A 23,144-nucleotide genomic window follows, 5' to 3' on the forward strand; every position below is an offset into this window, starting at 1 on the left:
GCCTAGACGTGGAAGGGTTCATGACTCTGAATGAGAAAGAATTCTCAAGCAGGTTGGACAAGTGAAGGTAAGGAAGGAACTCATTAAAGCAAGAGTAGAAATGAATGGCAGCTGCCTGAGAACAGAACAGTGCAGAGGTTTAGGGCAGATTCCCCTGTCAACTCCTAAAGCCGGGGTAACCTGGCATCCCATGTCCACTTGGATCTGCATGTCATGGGGACCAGCCCTTACCTCCCCAGGATGTGGTGGAGCCACTTTGGTTACATGAACATCTAGCTCACAGAGTCCATTACATTCAAGGCCTGTACAGCCTTGACTGGTCACTTAGCAGCAGGAAAAGCAGCTGCACATGTCTCATCCCAGTCCCACCTAATGTCCTTTCATATCAACCAGTATAAGGGCTTCAGAATTTGTGCCAAGTGTGGGATAAACACTCTCCAGTAGCCCAAAACACTCAAAAACTCTTGTAATACTGCCACAGTGTAGGGGTAGGGAAAGCCTGGACCTTGTCAATGACTGCTTCAGGAATAACTTTAGTTTAACCTGACCAGATAATCCCTAAGAACTTTACTGACAAACCAGGTCCCTGAACCTGGTTGCTGTTCACAGCCCATCCTTTCTCCTGTAGATGTTGCAGCAGCCTAGGAACTGCCCCTTCTAAATCTGTAAGACAATCATACATGAGTATAATATCATCAATGTAGTGATATAGCCACACCATTTGTGGCTTCTTCCATGTGGCCAAGTACTGGGCTACAAGTCCATGACAAATGGTGAGACTGTGGAGGTGTCCCTGTGGAAGGACAGTGAACATCCACTGCCAGCCTTCCCACATGATGGCAAACTGTTCCTGACTTTCCTGTGCTATGTCAATAGAGAAGAAAGCATTAGCAGGGTCCATGACATAATGTACATCCCTAATTCATGACTGAGGGTGTCCAAAAGGGCTGCTATAGAAGGGACAGCAGCATGCAAAGGGGGTGTGACTTTATTCAATTCCCTGTAATCCATGGTCATATGCCAGGAGCCGTTCAGCTTTTTCACTGACCACACTGGGGAATCAAAAGGACTATAAGTAGGCTATGATGCCCACCTTCTTCAACTCCTATTGAGTTTTTCCAATTTCCATGCGTCTCCTAGGCAATTTATACTGCTTAGTATTTGTCATCCACCAAGGTACAGAAAGAGCTATAGGCAGGTGTTTAGCGTGTCCCCTCAGAACTGCCTTTACCACATTCTGAACTCACCTATAGTGGTCTGTAACCACAGGCCCTGCAGTATATCTACCCCCAAAATATGTTCAGGGATGGAAGAAATGTACTCAGTATACTCCTTTGGGAGCAAACATCCTATCCCCAATGGGATTTGGGCTTTCTTCACTCTAATTGCCTTACCACCTGATAGCCATCTATCATTGCAGGGGTCCCAGGAAAATGTTCAGGGTTGACATAAATCAGAGAACATTTAACTCCTGTGTCCACCAGCACCAGGACACATTGTATATTCACCGGGGACCAATGAATTGCTAATTCTACATGTGGCCTCTGGTCCCTACTATGTTCCCAAGGTGGGGGCCTTGACACCCCCATCAGTCAAACTGTGATGCCCATTTGTCCTCCTGTGGGGTCGAGGGCCCAGGTGGATCCTGAGTACCATCCCCCAGATAGTCTTCCAGGACACAGGCCGGATATGGGGCTTTGCCTCTGGCTTCCGTGTATTGGACCTCAGCGGCTGGAACTGCTGCTCTGGCTTTAATTGGTGCCATAGTTCTAACAAGATCCTATTGGGCTGCCCAGCAAGTTTTTCTTTCACTACCCTGTCTTTATGAAATCAAGCCACTTCTGGGTCCTTGAGACCTTCATGGGACCCTTTGCACCTCTCCTTTCAGTTGTAGTCCATACTTCCTTCCATGCTCTTATTGTTTCAACCCCCCCAGATCTGCTAAAGTATGAATAGCCTCATCTATGGGTTGCCCTATGTGGGGGACAAGAATAGTCACTAGGGACCCAAAGAGAAATGGGGGAACTGTATGGAGTACTAGATTTCTCATGCCTACAGTGAACAACCTGAGGATCCATATTATAGATGATATTTTTCATGTCCAAATCCCATAACAACTGCTAGAGCTCTGCATATGTTTTGCAGCTAGTGGGCAAGTACGGTAAATCACCTTGATTAGGCCAAACTGCCCTGATGGCTTCTATCAGCCAATCCAGAAGTGCCTGATTCCCTGAGATGTGATGGGCCCTTTGCAACTGCTTCCAGAGGGAAGGGTGAGTCATCAGGGAAGCCAGTCTACCCATTTCAGGACCCAACATAACAATGTTTTCCACCCCCCATATCCCAGAGACCCAAAAGCCACATAGGCAGAGGTTCTCATGGCTTCTGCCAAAACTGGATACTTGTGTCCACCAGTTCATCCTGGGTATGGGATGGAGCATGGAGTGCTCCACAACCTGGGGAGGGGGCTGCCCTTCCCCCTAAGGAGCCTGTGGTTGTTGAGTTTTTATTTTCTTAATTATAACTGGGTAGGCCTTTAATGCAGGAGAGGCTGGTGCCTCCAGTGGTAGCCTCGGCAACAGATTGGCCTACAGCCCCACCTCCTTATCCTCCCCTGACATCTCCTCTTCCATCTCTGGGGCTGAAAGTGCTGCTTTTTCCTCTCCTGCCCCCTGCCCCCTGCCCCCTACAGCCTCCTGAAATGTATCTTTCAGAAGTGCGACCTGTCTTCTCAATAACTGTCTCTCTCTCTCTGTCTTAAGTGCACCTATAGGTCATCACCCAGCTCTTCCAGGCAACCCTGAAGTGTGTCTCTCTCCTCGATAACCCTTTCTACTCTCTCAACAAACAGACATCCCACAATCCCAGCTGCTACACAGTCACTCAGGCCTCTAAGCAGTCTTCTATCTCACAGAGAGCTAATTCCACAGCTTCTGATGTCTCCACCCTTCCCCCATTCTGGACAAGGCCCTACCCCTTAAGGAGGTGCTTTATCCTAGACCAATTCCCTAATAGGGGCTTCCTAATTGGAAGCCCCACAGATAAGGGGCTCCCAGGTGAAGCTGCACCCTTCACTGCTGCAGCCACTGGGGCCTCCCCATAATCCATGGTGGTGGAGCATTCTGGGTATCTTCCCCACCATCTCTAGGGTCAACCCACTCAAGTGTCACACCAATGAAGACAAATTTTGGGTTTGATGATCCTGCCGACTACCACCAGATGTACCTCTAGGGAGGAAGTACTTTTCCAGCTTTGGGCAAACTACCTTTGAAACCTAAATCAGTCAAAGGGAGAGATAAAGTAGGAGAAATGGTCATCCCACATCTCATGACCTGGCTGCAAAAAGGGACCCCACCCAACCTCTCTAGTCCAGATATACCCTTGCTCCCCCAATCCTTGTAATAACCTATTAATATGGAAATGACTACTTCTCTCCACCCCTTGGAAACACCTATTGATATGGAGATGCACTAAGGCCAGGTGAGAGATTCTGGAAATATTGCAGTGTTACTCATACATGAGCTGGAGTGAGATGATGCTCTGAGAACTTCCCAAAGAGAGGGGATTTTCAGGCAAGCTCCTGCAACTGCAGTTCAGTCTGGGTCACCCAGGCATCAGGAACTCTCAGGCCCAAATCTGAGCTCTCAGCAGCCTCTCCCTACTTATCAGTAGTAAAGTGGAGACTAAGAGAAGACTGGAAATAAAATGAAATAACAAAGAAACAAAGATGCTTACCACTGGAGAAGTGCAGAGAGACAAAATACAATTAAGTCAAGCAATGAGAAAGCTATATTTAAGCTTACACACTTAAAGAAAGGAAGTGCGGGCATCGTCAGAAGGGCATGCTAAAAGACTGGGGCTTCTGTCCTTTAAGCATTTTTCAGAAATGTGACAAAGGTCCAGGAGGTGTAGACTTGTCACATGGTCTCAAAATAATTATCTCTGGTGAGAGACACCATGTCTCCTGTCCTCTATTATCAGTCAGCTAATTCTGCGCAATGAACTTAACACAAGAAATTTATTGATCCAGTTCCTCCCCAGGATAGTGGCTTCCCTCTGGGAACATATCAATCAAGACTGCCCACCTGCCCCTAAAGTGGTTTGAGTTATTGTCTGCTAAAGAATATGTTAGGAATCTTACCTCCTAACTTCCTAGGAAGTTTTTAAAATGGAATCTTAGGCTTAAGGTGGAATCTTTCCTGCTCTTACTATATTATTTATATATTGGCTTTTATGGAAAACTAATCATGATGTTTATATCCTGTCTCTGCCCTATCTCAATTCCATTAACTCCCTTACTTTCAAAATCATACAACAGAAGTGGGAAAATCAGAATTCATCTGTTTGTCTGAGTCTGTACACCCAGTAGGGGTATATGAGTGTGTTTGCGTGTATTTATTGGTGAATAAAATGTCATATAAAGTGCTGCATGGGTGTGTTTTCCTACACACACATATAAAAATAACAATCTTATACACAGCAGTAATAGTAGTATAACTCCATTCTGGTTCCTGGACACAATTCCAATGTGTGTTGGTGGGAGGGGGCTCTTCCCACACAGACAACACCAAGCAATTCTCAAACACCAGCAGGGTGTTGGAGAACTCAACTCAGTTCTGATGCTATCTGCCCAGAGACAGCTCCAGATTCCCCAGGTTAAGGGCTCCATCCTACATGACTGCCCTCCACCCCCATCTCCATCAGACCCCATTCACAAGTCCCAGGCAGTTAATCTGTACTTCTTTACTGGCAACAGATTGGAGGTTCCACCTACCTCCCCAAAAAAGTAGGTTTGATTACTTTGCTAGAGCGGCTCACAAAACTCAGGAAAACACTTTAATTTTTACCAGTTTAATAAAGGATACAAGTTAACAACCAGATGAAGAGAGACCCAGGGCAAGGTCCCAAATAAAGGAGCTTCTGTCCTCATGGAGCTTGGGGACTAGCTCCGTGGCACGATGGAAGCTTTCTGGTTCCTCTAGCATAGAAGCTGTCCTAGACTGAGAAGCAGGAGCCAATGGAGCAGAAAGCAATAAACTCTTCTCAGGGATTTTTGTGAGGGCTTCACCACATAGTCATGATTGACTAAATTGTTGGCCCTTGGCTGATTCAGCCTCCAGCCCCTGCCCTTGGATGGGGGTCCAAAAGTCTCTCATTAACATGGCTAAACACCCATTTCACCTTTAAGATTCTGCAGTGTTTTCAGGAACTGTGGATATAGACCAAATATACTTGGGAATTATGTATTTGGTCATATAAATGACCAAATATGTATTTCTTACACTCATTATATTGCAAGTTCTATGAAGAAAAATAAAGCAGGGAATTGAGAGTGACTGACGCTTCTTAAATAAGCTTTACACACACACACACACACACACACACACACACACACAGGGGTAACTATGCTGATGTGATGGATGAGTTATTTAGCTTGATTGTGGTGATCTTTTCAATATTATATGTATAAATAAACATCAAGTTGCTTTCTGTCCTGATGCTAAGGAAGGATTAATGGAAAAGGAGAAATTACAGAAGTGTTGTTTTTTTTTTTAAAGATATGAAGATATGAAAGGTGAGCCTGGTGCATTTTCAAATACACGTATAGCTTGGAAGAAATCTCAGACATCGAAATGGAGTTATTCAATGAAGCATTTGATAACTACATCTGAGGCAAAATTAAAAACTACATAGGGAATAAGATGGAAAGAAGAGGTTGAGGAAAACCTTTGGATCATCTAATTAATTTAAATTTGTGTGTGCTAGTTTTTTACTTCTAAGTTTTTAATCATGTTTAGAGACATAATAAAGAATATTGATTCAAGAAAAGACAGGAAAAGCATTGATAGAATGGCTGTTCTGAATAAGTAACTAGAAATTTTTCTCTTTGAAAATGCTCTACTTGAAATAAATACATACCTGTCAAACTGCAAGGTAAATGTACTAACTCTTGTTTGTAGGAGTTTTTCCTTTACACACATTTTACTGCTAAGGAAATGTTATTTAAAAGTTCATATAGAAAATAGTAAACATCATTAGAAATAAATCCTGGAACACCTTGCCTGGGAACCCCAAGGCCAAGCTATGTCAGAAACAGAGATCCTCCCTTTAAACCAGGAAAATTATTTCCAAATTACCTTCCCTCCAAGGTGTGGCTGTTGGGGTGTGCAAAAAGTTTTTCTTCTTTTCAGGTGGCTGGTACCTGCTCTGATTTGAAGGATGAGGCTTTGGAAAACCACCATTAGAGAATGAGTTCCTTCTGCTGAGCAGCCATTACTTTCTTCAGCAATATTGTTGGAGCACCTGTGTTAACTAACCTGTGATTGGAATCCCAGAGTAGAATTTTGGAATCCGCTCTCCCTCCAAAAACAATGTTATTAATTATAGTTACATCCTAGAATGAAATAGAAAGAATCATTTAACTCTTTACATAACCTCAGTGCCAGGTCTCATTTTATTGAGCACCTACCAGGTGCAGGTGCCAGTTACAATTCTGGATCAACAATAGACCTTCCTGAACTGTATTTTAACTCTGTGACTATGACTTGTGACTGTTTATTCTAACTGGTTATGGCCTATTTTGTATATCTGCCATTAAGATTCCTCTAAGTAGCCACATTTGTACTCTGATCATAAATGAGTCTGACCAGTTAGTCATATTTCTCTGCTTATGAAATATAATTGCTAATAAAAACAAATATTCCATACATCCAGGTCAGATTGCAAGAGATTCCATATTCAACAGAATTTTACTTTTCTCTTGAATTGTGTCTTACAATATTACTTTTTTCTGTACTTCAAGTAATGAAACTAGAGATTCATACTAGACCCCAAACAACAGTTCAAAGAAAATAACTAAACTGTCAGTATTTTGATAGGGATTGCATTGAAACTGTTGATTGCTTTAGGCAGGATGGCCACTTTGACAATATTAATTCTTCCTAACCAAGAGCATGGGATGAATTTCCATTTATTATTGTCCTCTTTAATTTCTCTTAAGAGTGTCCTGTAGTTTTCAGGGTATAGCTCTTTCACTTGCTTGGTTAGGTTTATTCCTAGGTATTTTATTCTTTTTGATGCAATTGTGAATGGAATTGTTTTCCTGATTTCTCTTTCTGCTAGTTCATCATTAGTGTATAGGAATGCAACATATTTCTGTGTATTAATTTTGTATCTTGCAACTTTGCTGAATTCAGATATAGATCTAGGAGTTTTGGAGTGGGTTTTTTAGGTTTTTTTATGTACAATATCATGTCATGTGAAAACAAGGACAGTGTGACTTCTTCCTTACCAATCTGGATGGCTTTTATTTCTTTGGATTGTCTGATTGCTGTGGCTAGGACCTCCAGTACTATGTTGAATAAAAGCAGGGAGAGTGGGCATCCTTGTCTTGTTCCCAATCTTAGGGGAAAAGCTTTCAACTTCTCACTCTTAAGTATGATGTTGGCTGTGGGTTTGTCATATATGGCCTTTATTATGTTGGGGTACTTGCCCTCTAAACCCATTTTGTTGAGAGTTTTTATCATGAATGGATGTTGAATTTTGTGGGATGCTTTTTCTGTATCTATGGAAATGATCATGTGGTTTTTGTCCTTCATTTTGTTGATGTGGTGGATGATGTTGGTGTATTTTCAAATGTTGTACCATCCTTTCATCCCTGGGATTAATCCCACTTGTTTATGGTGTATGATCCTCTTGATGTATTTTTGAATTCAGTTTGTTAATATTTTGTTGAGTATTTTTGCATCTGTGTTCATCAAGGATATTGGTCTGTAGTTTTCCCTTTTTGTGCTGTCTTTGCCTGGTTTTGGTATTAGAGTGATGCTGGCTTCATAGAATGAGTTTGGAAGTATTCCCTCTTCTATTTCTTGGAAAACTTTAAGGAGAATGGGTATTATGTCTTCTCTAAATATCTGATAAAATTCAGCCGGGAATCCACCTGGCCCAGGGGTTTTGTTCTTGGGTAGCTTTTGATTACCGATTCAATTTCATTGCTGGTAATCGGTCTGTTTAGATTTTCTGTTTCTTCCTTAGTCAGTCTTGGAAGGTTGTATTTTTCTAGAAAGTTTTCCATTTCTTCTAGTTTAACTAGTTTGTTAGCATATAGATTTTCATAGTATTCTCTAATAATTTTTTGTATTTCTTGGTGTCTGTTGTGATTTTTTCCTTTCTCATTTCTGATTCTGTTTATGTGTGTAGATTCTCTTTTTTTCTTAGTAAGTCTAGCTAGTTTATCTGTTTTGTTTATTTTCTCAAAGAACCAGCTCTTGGTTTCATTAATTTTTTCTATTGTTTTATTCTTCTCAATTTAGTTATTTCTTCTCTGATCTTTATTATGCACCTATTTCTGCTGACTTTGGGCCTCATTTGTTCTTCTTTTTCTAGTGTCAATAATTGTGAATTTTGAATATTCATTTGGGATTGTTCTTCCTTCTTTAAATAGGCCTGGATTGCTATGTACTTCCCTCTTAGAACTGCCTTCGCTGTGTCCCACAGAAGTTGGGGGTGTCATTGTGCTGTTGTTTTCATTTGTCTAAATATATTGCTTGATTTCTGTTTTAATTTGGTCGTTGATCCATAGATTATTTAGGAGCATTTTGTTAAGCCTCCATGTGTTTGTGAGCCTTTTTGTTTTTTATGTGTAATTTATTTCTAGTTTCATACCTTTGTGATCTGAGAAGTTGGTTGGTACAGTTCCAATCTTTTTGAATTTACTGAGGCTCTTTTTGTGACCTAGTATGTGCTCTATTCTGAAAAATGTTCCATTTGCACTTGAAATGCATGTGTGTCCTGCTGCTTTTGAGTGTAGAGTTCTGTAGATGTCTATTAGGTCCATCTGTTCTAGTGTGTTGTTCAGTGCCTCTGTGTCCTTACTTATTTTCTGTCTGGTTGACCTGTCCTTTGGAGTGAGTGGTGTGTTGAAGTCTCCTAAAATGAATGCATTTCATTCTATTTCTTCCTTTAATTCTGTTAGTATTTGTTTCACATATGTAGGTGCTCCTGTATTGGGTGCATAGATATTTTTAATGGTTATATCCTCTTGTTGGACTGACTCCTTTATCATTATGCAATGTCCTTCTTTGTCTTTTGTTTCTTTCTTTGTTTTGATGTCTATTTTGTCTGATGAAAGTACTGTAACACCTGCTTTTTTCTCACTGTTGTTTGCATGAAATAACTTTTTCTATCCCTTCACTTTTAGTCTGTGTATGTCTTTGGGTTTGAAGTGAGTCTCTTGTAGGCAGCATATAGATGGGTCTTGCTTTTTTATCCATTCTGTTACTCTGTGTCTTTTGATTGGTGCATTCAGTCCATTTACATTTAGGGTGATTATTGAAAGATATGTACTTATTGCCATTGCAGGCTTTAGATTTGTGGTTACCAAAGGTTCAAGGTTAGCTTCTTTACTATCTAACCATCTAACTTAACTCACTTATTATGCTATTATAAACACAGTCTGATGATTCTTTATTTCTCTCCATTTTTTTTCTTCCTCCTCCACTCTTCTTATGTTAGGTGTTTTATTCTGTACTCTTTGTGTTTCCCTTGACTGATTTTTTGGATAGCTGATTTTATTTTCCATTTAGTTAGTATTTGGTTGGTCTACTTTCTTTGCAGTGGTTTTATGTACTCTGCTGACATCTATTTAGCCTTAGGCATACTTCCATCTAGAGCAGTCCCTTTAAAATACATTGTAGAGATGGTTTGTGGGAGGTAAATTCCCTCAACTTTTGCTTGTCTGGGAATTGTTTAAACCCTCCTTCAAATTTAAATGATAGTCTTGTTGAATACAGTATTCTTGGTTCGAGTCCCTTCTGTTTCATTGAACTGAATATATCATGCCACTCCCTTCTGGCCTGTAAGGTTTCTTCTGAGAAGTCTGATGATAGCCTGATGGGTTTTCCTTTGTAGGTGATCTTTTTTGTCTGTCTGGATGCTTTTAATACTCTGTCCTTCTCTTTTATCTTTGCCATTTTAATTATTATATGTCTTTGTGTTGTCCTCTTTGGGGCCCTTGTTTTGGGAGATCTGTGGGCTTCCATGGTCTGAAAGACTATTTCCTGTTCAAGATTGGGAAAGTTTTCAGCAATTATTTCTTCGAAGACACTTCTGTCCATTTTCCTCTCTCTTCTTCTTCTAGTATGCCTATAATGCAAATATTGTTCTGTTTGTATTGGTCACACTGTTCTCTTAATATTCTTTCATTCCCAGAGATCCTTTTATCTCTCTCTGCCTCAGCTTCTCTGTAGTCCTGTTCTCTGATTTCTATTCCATTAATAATCTCTTCCACCTCATCCAGTCTGCTCTTAAATCCTTCCATTGTTTGTTTCATTTCCGTTATCTCCCCCTGAATTCATCCCTTAGCTCTTCAATACTACTCTGTAGATCCATCAGCATGCTTATGACTTTTATTTTGAATAGTTTTTCAGGAATATTGGTGATTTCAGTCTCACCAAGCCCTCTCTCTGGTGTTTGAGGGATTTTGGACTGAACAATGTTCTTCTGCCTTTTCATGGCGATGGAAGTGATCACTAGCAAGTGGCGCGTGTGTCAGCTAGGAGAACAAAGTCCCTTCCTGCTTGCCGGTTGGCCTGCCTGTCTCTGCTGTCTGTGCTGGTTAACTGCACACAGGGAGCAGCCTCTGGGTTAATCCTCTAAGCTGCCATGTGTGAGGTCACCTTCGAGATGGTCTAGGGCAATGGCGGGGTCACAGGCCAGTAGCACATGTTCTGCCCCAATAGCAAAGCCCCTTTGTGCATTTTGGTCTCTGCACCCATTTCTGCTTTCTCTGCTGGTCAACTGCACATTAGGAGAAGCCTCTGGGTTAATCCCTTGAGCTGCCTTTGCCAGGATGGCCCTCAGGATTGCCTGGGACACTGGCGGGGGTTGCAGGCCAGCAGCACGTGTTCTGCTGCAAGAACAGAGCCCCTTCGTGCTTCCTTGACTCTGCGCCATTCTCGGCTGTCTGTGCTGGTCAACTGCGCACAAGGAGCAGCCTCTGGGTCTGGGCCAGTTAGCCGCATGAGGGGAGAAGCCTCTGTGCTAAGCTTTGTGGTTGCTGTAGTTGGAGCTACTCCCCGGCTGTTCCACAGCAATGGCGGGTCATCTGGTTTACTTGCACTGCCAGCATGGGGGAAGGAATGGCAGGGTGCTAATTGCCGCTAGGGGGTTTGGGTGCCTAAAGTTCCTTAAAGTTACCAGCCTGCTGGGCTGAGTGTGCCAGGACGATTTTGTGCACCTGTTAAAACCTTGTCCCTTTAAGACTTTTAAAGCGCCTGCTTTTCTTTTGTCCTGGGGCAGTCGTCTGTAGGAATCTGTTGGCAGTCTCAATCTCAGACCTTGCTTTTCCACTCCTCCAATACCCAGTGCCCAATGCAGTGTGTGTCTGTGCTCCCGGGGCGCACCACCAGGGGTGTTTGTTTAGCAGTCCCATGCTTCCACTCCCTCCCCACTCTTCTTCCCACCAGTGAGCTGGGGTGGGGAGAATGCTCGGGTCCCGCTGGGTCACGGCTTTTTATCCTACCCTTTTCTGTGAGATGTTGGGCTCTCGCAGATATAGCCTGGCTCATGTACTGTATCTTTCAGTCACTCTTTTAGGAATTGTTGTGTTCAGTATATTTTCAAAATGTATGGTTTTGGGAGGAGATCTCCACCACCCTACTCATGCCGCCATCTTGAGAAATCTGACCCTTTTTCTTTTTAAAATCATTTTCTCAGAATGTCCCCCAGTAGGGCATAATTCTATAATTTTATGAACATTAAAATCATTCATATTAACGCATTTCCTGAAGACAAGGAACCATTTTGGGTTCCAAGTGTAGATTTAGAAAGCTCTCATTTGGATATTTGTAAACTACTCTTAACTCTGTTCTTTGCTCCCTTTGCTTAGGTTTTCTTCTGTGCATCAATATATTAATTCCTCAAATTATCTGCTGAAAATCTGAGGACAGGAGCATAAAAGAATCATTAGCTAGGTGAAAGTTTTCCTTTTAAAGTTGAATATTTTAAAAATCTGCTTCAAAACGTATGTTCCTTTATAGCTCAAATTATTTTGATACAACTGAAGAACAAACCTGTGGCATCAAATTTAGAGTGAAAATTAGCAGGAAGCTTTTTGAAAACACCATTGTGGCCACAGAACAAATATATGAAATAATTATTACCTTCAAAAAATTCTAGGGAGGCTTGCTTCCACAAGATGTCATTATATAAATGATCTTTGGAGGGCCTCAGAGCTCATGATAAAACTACCAAATTGCTTATTACGAGGCAAACAACAGCTCTGCTGAGAAAAGTGTAACAGGCTTAGAAAAGCACATCTATGGTGCAGTCCGCCTACACAAATTCAGCTCCTACAGGAACACAGAAAACACTTTGGAATTCATTAGCATGCAGTATTTACTCAAAAGCTGCAAAAACATTGTGTTTGCATAATTTTATCAATTGTCAATAGCAGTGCTTGCCAACATTCATATCTTTATTGAGATGCAAAATTAAGATCAGGAAGAAAGTTTGTATCAATATTAATACTGAACTCACTTGAAAAGATGACATTTATTAATAATGCATCTGGCTCTACATTCACAGTGGTATTTAAAGGCTAAACACAGTCTTGGTGCAGGAAACATTTTTAAGAAAATCTTGTTCATCAGCCACCTTATAGTTTTGAAATATATAAACTGTTTTTTTCTATTCCAGAAATGGTTACTCCCCCAAAATTCTATTGAAATCTGGGATGGGCCGGATGTAGTTAGAACAAGAGCGGTAATAAGACAAAGATTACAATGCATTAAAAATTTTATGGAGAATTGTGTTGGTGCAAAGCATATTAGTTTAAAAAACTCTTATGTTTAGGGAACAGCTGGTGTGGGCTGAACATGGAAACAACTGTTGTAAAACAAATGTTAAGGAATTGCTGTAAACAAGACTCCATTTATTTATAGTATGATTCCATTCTCTTTCTTTCCTCTCTATCTCTCATTCCTCTATCTGTATCAGTCCTGACCAATAGAACCAGAATGGTGAAACATTCCAATATTTAGGAGAGTGTGTGTGTGTGTGTGTGTGTGTGTGTGTGTGTGTGTGTGTGTGTGTGATAGGAATGTTATACCCACACATACATTTGAAAAATAAATTCAATCTATATATTCTTCATTCTTGAGTTGATCTTTTGCAGTCAAAACTGTAAAAATGGAATAGTGATGATAGTATGGCCATGATATGAGATGCTGTAAAAAAACAAAAAGAAAAACAAATTTTACTGACTATTTTACCTATGTTCTTTATGACCACCATCCCTTTAACTTTTTCTGAACTTCAGCTTTCAATGCCTTGTGGACACATAGCCGTAAAGGACTTACTTACACTGCTCAAAACTAACCATGTTTCACATATGACCTAACTAAGCAGGTTGGAACTTGAAACTTTAGGTAAACATGAGAAGAATGCTGAGAATGATTAAAGGGGCAGTTATCTTGAGCTCTGCCTGTCTCATTAGAGTTGATCCACATGAATTTCTAACATTGAGAACCTAACACCTTCTTGTCCTATTTTCAGTCTGCTTCCAACCCACTCCTGCTTAGCTGTTCATTACCAGAAGTACTCTATCAGTGTCATTAAAATTTTTTTAGTGTTATTGCCTTATCATGCTCCCCTAAATGATTATGATTATACAGTTTAATTAAAAGAAAATGAAAGGATTGTTGATAACATAATCTAATGGAAAGCTTCTCACACAATTATTTCTTAGCATAGAAAATTCCTGAAGGGCAAGGGTATTTTTTAAATGCTATTCATTTTCTCCTTCACGGTAGACTTCCAACACGCCTCTGTTTCCTAGAAGACATTGGTATCACTATGACTTGATCCTTTTTACACTTTACATCTCACAAAAGAATATTGACTGGTGTGGCTCCAGTCAACAATGTCTGCCTGGCATAAAGCCTTCTCAAAGTTAACTTTGATCAGTCAAGAAACCAGGTATTTACATGTGTAAGATCTGTATTTCATGGCTGACATGAGTTTAAAATAATCTGTGAGGCTTTAAAATAATTCATTATGCCATCCTTTAAATGATATAACTTAAATGGCATAATGTAGTAGTATATGTATTTGAAGTATCTATCTACCAACTGCTACTTTTTATTATGTTGTTTGCATCCTTTAAGACTTAATTAGAAATATTAAGGAAAATATTGCAACATATAAAGAAATGTTAGAGTTAGACTCTAAGTATACTTCTCTTTTTTATTCATACACCAGCCCCAAAACATCAGGAATCCTCACTAGACCATGCCATGCTGCTGGTCAAAATCCTGCAATGGTTGTCTCATTCTAGACAGTAAGAAAATACTGCTTGTGTTTTAATTTTAGTGACAAATGGTAGTAAGGAAAGAATACTGTTGCTCAGAGAAGTGTGGGTTTGCTCCAGTTCTCCCTTTCCCCTCATTGCTTTGTTGTGTAATATTAAGGCAAATCATATGAATTCTACTTCCTATGAAATGAGAAGTGCTGATGTTTAGGAATTGGATATTTTCCCTCAGGACTTGTGGATCACTATTATTTATCACGCTTCCTCATATGTGTTACAAAGTTTGACAAGTACTAATTGTTTTATTTTCAATTCTTGGGAAGAAAATTACAGTACAAAATATGATGATTACTTTTAATATTGCAAGAAATCTGTATTAAACTATCACATTGGCTGTAACTAGAGTAATCCATTTAGTGTCTCTTTTGTTTCCATAAAAAGTATCAAATACCTCCTATTTGAAAAGTAGTGCACAGTTGAATATTCTTTGTCATGGAGCCTATAGTTTAATGGAGCAGAAGAAAAAGCCCCCCAAAAGTAGTGGGGAAAACGTGTATTTAAAGGAAGCTAACATTTATTTTGCTAGGCTACGTACATAATAACCTCATTTAATCCTCCCAGTCTTCTTGATTTACTGGTAAGGAAACTAAGGTTCTGAAAGGATAAATAACTGGGAAGTCACAAGGCCAGATAGTGAGGATATAGAAAGTCAGTGTCATTCCAAAAGCCACATTCCCTCTGTCGTAGTGAAAGTGTATCAGAATTCAGAAAAATACAGATGGGGGATGGTATCAAAGGAGTCAGGAGGAGGAAACAGATCAGGAAGAATTTTAGAAAGATTGAGCAATATTGAAAAAATCCTGTTTCATACAAATATGTATTTGTAAATGGTAGTAATTTTTAGTTGCTTACCTTGCCCTCTCAGTTTGCTCTTCAAATATACTAACCTAGAAGCTTAAAACCAGATTAGAATGGAATTTTTGATTCAAGGTCAAAATATTAAAAATAACAGCAATGGACTCTTGAACAACACGATTTTGAACTGTGTGAGTCCACTTATGCATGGATGTTTTTCAATAAATATATTGGGACAATTTGAAAAAGCATTTTCTTTTCTCTAGCTTACTTTATTGTAAGAATACAGTATATAATACACATGACATGTAAATGTGTGTTAATCAACTGTTTATTTTATTGGTAAGGCTTCTGGTCAACAGTAGGCTATTAGTAATTAAGGATGGGGGAATCAAAGTTACAGGGATTTTCTACTATGTGGGAGTTGGTGCCCTTAACCCCTACATTGTTCTAGGGTCAACTGTATTGACATTCCTTGTTCTGAATACACATCTATGACTTAAGCTCTTAGAATTCACAATTAATACGAGCTACCTATATTATATTATTATATGTCATGAATTTGCTTATTACTGTTCAGTTGACTATTGCTCTGTGGCAAGAGTGTGTGGGAGCTGACCCTGTGCCTTTCAGCTTTAATGACTCCCAACAGTCAATATGTAAAATGATGACCATAAGAATGTGCGTAAAATTTTTTTGATGGGAGGCAAGCATGCAGAAAACTATCTGGCATGTGCAGTGTCTTTGTGACCAATCTGTACTCACCTGCAAACTTTACAGAAATCAATATACATTAATCTGAATTGAAAATAAAGATAGTAGTGCAAAACTACAATTCTCCCAAGTAATGACACATTTCCAATACTCAAGCATATGCAGAACTAGGGGGGAGGATAGCTTTACTTTAAAGTCTGCATAAAAAGGAGGGAGGAGCCAAGACATAACGTTTGATAATCTGCAGTGTATCAGAATTTGATGTAGAATTCATAGGTATGTGCTTGTTTTCAGTTATCAATTTTAAAAGTTAAAAAATATTTTTAGGAACATTTGAACAGCTCTTACAGCACTACCACAGAACTCTGATGAGGGACAGAATTCGAAGACACTGATTTAAAGCATAATTTTCCTCCTGGAAGGTCTCTAAAACTGTTGACTATAGGAGTAAACATTTCATTTTACTCTAAGCAAACAGTGGTCATTCATGCCTGTTCAACTTCTCTTTCCAAATCTTCAGTATGAGGCAATGGGAGGAGTTTCTCTGGCTACTTTTCTACGTATCTCTCCTTGACTATATCCTTGACTGTCTCTTCTATAAAAGAATTTTTAACTGGATTGAATCACCAATGTGTGTATATAAGATATATGTTTTTTTGAATATATTATATATTTTCTCAGAAGCAGACCAGAAGGTTACAACTAAAAAGGAATTCATTTATAGACATATAGCTCTAGAGCCTATGTTAATATAACCACCTCTCTCATGTGTGCATGTGTACCCATTTGTATAAAGGCATATAAGAAGTGTCTATTTTCTTGGGGCTCCATATGCATGTCTTGTTTATTCTCCTACATGCTGCTGGCAGAGCAAAATAAAGGTGGTGCAGGGGGTATGGGAGAAACACTGTCTATAGAAAACTGAAAAACAGTAATAAAACCAACTGAAAATCTGCTTTCTTTTTCTTATCAACATGCAATTCTAAATCATGTTGGTCCTCCCTCACCAGTCAGCCTCTAGCCGTCTCCCACCTCCCTCCCCTGGGGTATCTCTCAGCAAATCTGCCTTAGAGTAGGAAATTAATGTGTGATACAAAGGAAAGGATCTATTTTTAATAATAAAAATGCCTATTAACTATAAGTTAGGTATTTGTTTGGCATGTAGATAATTTCAATGACAGCTGTTAGGACACTTGCCCAGCACACAGAAAAACAAAACTTTTATGGAAACAAATACATACACCCAGAAACAAAGGCAAATAGCTGCCACAAAATCATCTGTGCTCAGTCCCTCCTTTAATATCCAGAAAGGCCGAGAGGCACATATCCGCCTCATTTTGTTCCTGTTGTTTGTCAGGAGGTGTGTAGCTCCTTGATGATGAGAGGAGAATAGAAGAAGTAGTTAAGGATAAACTCTTGCCTATTTAACTGTTCCATTCTTTTCTTGTCCCCAAGGTGATGGATGATGTATGGAAAGGAATAAGAATTCAAAACAGTGTGACTAAATCACACTTGTTAAAGTTAGAAAAGCCCAGAATAGGTCAATTTTACTGACTTCATAGAGGGGAAAAAGCACAAGGACCTTTTCATGAGGGGTAAGAGGTGTTGCAGCTCCCCACCTGAGCTTACAAAAACTGTTTACTCAGCTGCCTACTACCATTAATGTCATCAGACTCCACTGATAAGGTCATCCCATGGCAAAGCTTTAAAATGTGAGTTTTTCTTTGGCTCACCCTTCTTTTGGAAGACTCCTGCAGCTTTTTAGGGCTCCCATCTCATTAAATACTGCTGTATGTATTATATGCTCCTGGCCACAATGCCACTACCACCATCTTCCACACCTTGGCCACCAGAAGTAAGGTTCTGGGGGCTCTGGAAGTAGCTCATCTTCCCAATCTCTCTCACTCATGTTTTTGTATCAACATTTTCTTCTCCTGGGTCCCTGTAACGCTAGGGGATGGGAAATATTTTCCTAGCCAGGGGCAAAATACCTTTGAAACAAAAATCAGTCAAAGGGAGAAATAAAGTGGGAGAAACCCATTTATTGCTTACAAGCAGTCATCCACTTCTGCACACCCATGTGTCTCGCAACCCAGCTGCAGAAAAAGGGACCTCACCCAACCTTTATAGGCCAGATAAGCCCTTCCTCGCCCTTGTAATTACCTATTGATATAAAGATGGACTACTTCTCTCCATCCCTTGGAAACACCTATTGATATGGAGATGTACTAAGGCCAGGTGAGAGATTATGGAAATACTGCAATTTTCCCATGGCCCACCCCTCCAGAAATCTTGCCTCACAATCTGCTCACTCCCCATCTACCACAATGGACTGTGTGAGAAAACCGAAGCACAGTAAACAGACTACTAACACACAATAGCAACAGCAATAAAATCATGATAATCCTCAAGCTGGAGGACTCGGCTAAGCTCAAAGTCCTATGCAGATTTAGTCCATAGCTCACCTATTCTACAGGCAGTCAGTAGCTGAACAGGTAGGGAGTTAAGAGCAATCACCATGTGGCAGCTGCAGCCAGGGAATGGGTCCAGGCTACTGGGACTGTAGAAAATACTACCTTAAGGGCAATAAGATACATGTTTTAATGACACTAGCATAGGCAAATTTTGTCCATCAGGGAGGATGCATGCAAGAGAGTGGTCCTGTGATAGGACAGTGGTAAGATTGGGATCTCCTCCTGGTCCAATATACTAGGCTTTCACCTCCCTCCCTGTGGGAATTACAGATGGATCAATATATAAAGCTATGGGAGGTAGATGCATGGCCATAAAGATAAAACAAAACTTCCCCATAAGGTACTTTTACCTCCCAGATGTTTTGGATACATTACCATAATCTTTGGGGGCCACTCTGCTGTTACTCCAGGACACAGGAGGCCAGCTTTCAGGACTTTTCCCCAAGGTGCCAGAAGGGCCAGCCATCACTGGTCCATATGTTGAAATGTCCAGGGCCACGTCCATTCAACAAAGTCTCCAGAGTTTAATGCAGCAGGGGCTGGCAGCAGGATATTGCTCTGCTGGCCATGTCCTGACTTCAGTAACTCCTCTTTGGTTTGCACATACAGTTGTATAGGAGAGGCAGCATTGCATGTCAGCATGTCCACAGGACTCAATGCCTATTTTCAGGGCTTCTCATTCAAATACCATAGCACTGTCCATAAGTGAACTGACCAGCCCCATAGACTATTAGTGTCTGACTTCAGGCCAGATTTCAACAAACCATTATACCTCTCTATCTATGCCTGCCCCAGTAGGGTTATGTGGTACATGAAACTTCCACTTATTCCTAATTTTTGCATTCATCCTTGTAACACATGTCCAGTAAAGTGGGAGCTTGATTGCTCTCAATCACCTGTGGCCAGCCATAGGTTTCAAAGAGATGCTCTAGGCCCCTCTTGATAGTTTGCTGATCTGCATGATGTGCAGGAAAAGCAACCAACAGGCCAGTATCTGTGTCCACACAAGTCATGGCATACCAATATCCTTTTGATATGGGCCAAGGTCCAATATAGTCTAACTGCCACCTGACAAGGGGTGTCAGCCCCTTTACTATTGTCCCACATTGCTGTGGGACTTGGTGTAAGTCCCTCTTAGAGCACACAAGGCACTTCTTCCGGGTTCTGCTGACTTCTTCAAAGGTCAATGGCAAGCCTCACTGATGGGCTACAGCCCACATTGCCTTTTGCCCTATGTGCAACAAACACTGATGTAGCCATTGAGCTACATGAGAGGCAGGCTTTTCTTCTAGCTGGAACACCTGGGCCAATGTGTCTGCTTCATCATTCCCTGGACATTCCAAAGGCAAATGGCCAGTCACATGATATACAGTAACTGTCTTGGTCTGACCAGAGGCTCATAGGTCTTGCCACAACTCTTGACCCCAAAGGGGCCAGGGACCAACCATCCAGCTGGCGTGGTACCATGTCGGTAGCCACAGGGTGAAGCCCCAATAGACAGCCTAGCTGTCAGTGCAGAGAACTATGGGGGAAGGCTCCTGGGTGATCATAAGCCATACTGCCTGCAGCTCGGCCCATTGACTGCTTTTCCGTTCTCTGACCTCCATCCATATTGTCTCAGTCTTAGGACAGAAAGCCACAGCCCTCCACTATGGGGCTGCCCATGACTAGAGCCATCTGTATACCAAGCATCTTCAGGTATAGCGGCTTTTCCCCCCTGATAAGGACTCTCAGCTACCAATGACTCAAAAGCAAGTTCTTACTGCTTTCCACTGGTATAGGTCACTGGCCCCAGTACGTGTTGGAGTTCTCCACTTAAGGGGCTAGTAGAGAGGGTGCTATGCTGCTGTAAGTATGTGCCCCATTTGGCTAGTGTAGGCATCTGTGCCATGCCACTCCATGGCCTTTGGGTCCAGTCTCACACCCACCCTGCGATGGGATAGGTGGTTATTACCTTGATCAGAGCTGTTGTGGCGATGGGCTCCATAACCAGCAAGGCATGGTACACAGCAGCCAGTTGCTTCTCTATCAAGGAGTACTGGACCTCTGCCCCTTTACATAGTTGTGACCAGAATCCAGTAAGTTGCCGTGTCTGTTCAAGCTGCTGCCAAAGGCCCCATCCTCAGTTACATACCCATCTTCAGTTACATAAACATCTAGCTCACAGAGCCTTGATGAGTTCACTACACTCAAAACCTATATGGCATTGACTGCTTGCTTAGTATCAGTAAAAGCAGCTGCACATGTTTCATTCCAGTCCCACCTGATGTCCTTTTGTACCAACCAATATAAGGGCTTCAGAATTTGTGCCAAGTGTGGGATAAACACTCTCCAGTAGCCCAAAAGACCCAAAAACTCTTGTAATACTGCCACAGTGGTAGGGGTGGGGAAATCCTAGACCTTGTCTATGAATGCTTCTGGGATAACTTTAGTTTCCCCTAACCAGAAAACCCCCAAGAACTTTACTGAGAAACCAGATCCCTGAACCTGGGTGCTGTTCACAGCCCATCCTTTCTCCTGTAGATGTTGTAGTAGTCTAGGAAATGCCCCTTCTGAATCTGCAAGAGAATCAGATGTGAGCATAGTATCATCAAGGTAGTAATATAGCTGCACTATTTATGACTTCTTCCATGTGGCCAATTACTGGGCTACAGGTCTGTGACAAATGGTGGGACTGTGGAGATATGCCTGTGGAAGCACAGTGAATGTCCACTGCTGGCATTTCCATGTGAAGGCAAACTGTTCCTGACTTTCCTGTGCTATGTCAATAGAGAAGAAAGCATTAGCAGGGTCCATGACATAATGATACATCCCTAGTTCATGACTGAGGGTGTCCAGAAGGGCTGCTATAGAGGGGACAGCAGCATGCAAAGGGGATGTGACTTTATTCAATTCCCTGGAATGCACAGTCATATGCCAAGAGCCATCCAGCTTTTTCACTGGCCACACCAGGAAATTAAAAGGCCTATGAGTGTGCTTTATGATTCCCACCTTCTCCAACTCCTATAGAGTTTTTCAATTTCCATGTGTCTCCCAGACAATTTATACTGCTTAGTATTTTTCACCTAACAAGGTACAGGCAGAGCTACAGGTGGATGCTGAACATGTTCCCTCAGAACTGCCTTTACCACATGTACCCTTGGTCTGAACTCACCTGCAGTGGTCTGTAACCACAGGCCCTGCAGGATATTCAGGGATGGGAGAAATGTACACAGTATACTTCTTTGGGGGTAAACGCCCAATTTCCAATGTGATTTGGGCTTTCTTCACTCTAATAGCCTTACCCCAAAGCCATCTTTCACAGCAGGGTTCCCAGGAAAACACTCAGGGTTACCATATATCAGAGAACACTCAGCTCCTGTGTCCACCAGAGCCAGGACACGTACATCCATGGGGGACCAATGAATTGCTAATTGTACATGTGGCCTCCAGTCCCTACCACATCCCCCAAGGTGGGGGCCTTGACCCCCCCATCAGTCAAAGCACAATGCCCAATTGTCCTCCTCTGGGGGCAAGGGCCCAGGCAAATTCTGAGTACTGTCCCCTTGGAAGTGTTGCAGGAACACAGGCCAGACATGGGCCTTGCCTCTGGCTTCCATGACCTGGTCTCCAGCAGCTGGAACTGCTGCTCTGGCCTTAATTGATGCCACAGTTCTAGCAAGATCCTATTGGGCTGCCCAGCAAGTTTTTGTTTCACTACCCTGGCCTTTATCAAATCAACACATCTGGGTCCTCAAGACTTTCATGGGGCCCTATGCACTTCTTCTTTCAGTTGTAGCCCATACTTCTTTCCATGCTCTTATTGTTTCTTACTCTTAACAGTTCTTACTGTTAAAGTACAAATAGCCTCACTTATGGGCTGCCCTATGTGGGGGGCAAGAATAGTCACTAGGACCCAAAGAAAGATAGGAGAACTGTATGGAACACTAGATTTCTCATTCCTATGGTGAACAACTCCTCATCAGGGCCCTGGGAGCCATATTATAGATGATATTTTCCATGCGCAAATCCCGTAACACCTGCTGGAGCTGCGCATACGTTTTCCATCCAACTAATGAGTAAGTATGGTAAATTACCCTGACCCTGATTAGGCCAAACTGCCCTTTTGGCTGCTGTCAGCCAATGTAGAAGTGTCTGATTCCCTGAGGTGTGAATCTGATGCTGGAGAGAAGGGTGAGTCATCAGGGAAGCTATTCTACCCATTTCAGGACCCGACAACAATTTTTTCCACCCCCATATCTCAGAGACCCAAAAGTCATGTAGCAGATGTTCCAACAGCTTCTGCCAAAACCAGATGCTCATGTCTACCAGCTCATCCTGGGTATAGGGGCAGAGCATAGAGTGCTCCACTCCCCATGAGAAGCCCACAGTTGTTGCATTTTTAGTTTCTTAATTATAACCAGGTGGGCCTTTAATACAGGAGAAGCGGGTGCCCTCGGCAACAGATCGGCCCTTGCCCCACCCTCATCTTCTCCCAACACCTCCATTACCATCTCTGGGGCTGAAGGCACAGCCCTTTCCTTCCCCTCCCCCATGGCCTCCTGCAATGCAGCTTCTCCTGCTGCCTCCTCCATCACTGCTAAGCTATCTTTCAGGAGTATGACATGTCTTCTCAGTAACCGTCTTTCTTTCTTAAGGGCATCCCATAGGTCATTGCCCATCTCCTCCAAGCAATGCTGAAGTGGGTCTCTCTCCTTGATAACCCTTTCCACTATCTCAAGAAACAAACATCCCACAATCCCAGATGCTACACAGCCACTCAGGGCCTCTAAGCAGTGTTTTATGTCATGGAG

Source organism: Manis pentadactyla, chromosome 11, assembly GCF_030020395.1.
Source record: "Manis pentadactyla isolate mManPen7 chromosome 11, mManPen7.hap1, whole genome shotgun sequence".
NCBI lineage: Eukaryota > Metazoa > Chordata > Mammalia > Pholidota > Manidae > Manis > Manis pentadactyla.